We start from the raw sequence: 824 nt of genomic DNA on the forward strand, positions 1-824 counted from the left end.
TTCCTCTTTCTATACCGTTTGTGATAAGCTTGTATATGGCTTGATGGCTGAGGTGAAATAAGATGGTTGAGGTGAATAAGAAATATTGGTACCTCGTTGTGTCCAGTCCTCCATGAAAGTAAAATATGTGGTTGCCAGGGGAAAATGTGAAAGTGCGTTTTATTTATTTATTTATTTATTTATTTATTTATTTATTTATTTTTCCTTTTTTTTTCCGCGAAAAGTTATTCTGATGAAGAAACGTGTTTTACTCTTTTATTTGTTTCAGTTATTTGACTGTGGCCATGCTGGAGCACCGCCTTTAGTCGAGCAAATCGACCCCCAGGACTTATTCTTTGTAAGCCTAGTACTTATTCTATCGGTCTTTTTTGCCGAACCGCTATGTTACGGGGACGTAAACGCACCAGCATCGGTTGTCAAGTGATGTTGGGGGGGACAAACACAGAAACACACACACACACACACACACACACACACATATATATATATAATATATATATATACGACGGGCTTCTTTCAGTTTCCGTCAGCTAAATCCACTCACAAGGCTTTGGTCGGCCCGAGACTATAGTAGAAGACACTTACCCAAGGTGTCACGCAGTGGGACTGAACCCAGAACCATGTGGTTGGTAAGCAAGTTACTTACCACACAGTCACTCCGACGCCTATATTTATGTTTTATTAATTATTATTTTCATGCTGGCTATATCATGCACTCAGCAGATCGTAGGCTTGTACAAGAGGTAGTTTTCGTTGGGAAAATGTGTTCGTATTGACACTTTATAAACAACAAACTCTTTTAGTACACTTCCTAAGGCATGTAA

General features: G+C 39.1%; 1 long non-coding RNA gene across 1 annotated transcript in view; it reads right to left on the bottom strand.

The window, feature by feature from the left end:
* Positions 1-624, bottom strand: part of LOC118765005 — a 1,280-nt gene extending 656 nt beyond the window's left edge. The window contains exon 1 of the long non-coding RNA XR_005000851.1: positions 613-624. This is a non-coding gene — a long non-coding RNA (uncharacterized LOC118765005). The remainder of the gene's footprint in view (positions 1-612) is intronic.
* Positions 625-824: the final 200 nt, after the last annotated feature.

Source organism: Octopus sinensis, linkage group LG10, assembly GCF_006345805.1.
Source record: "Octopus sinensis linkage group LG10, ASM634580v1, whole genome shotgun sequence".
Classification (NCBI taxonomy): domain Eukaryota; kingdom Metazoa; phylum Mollusca; class Cephalopoda; order Octopoda; family Octopodidae; genus Octopus; species Octopus sinensis.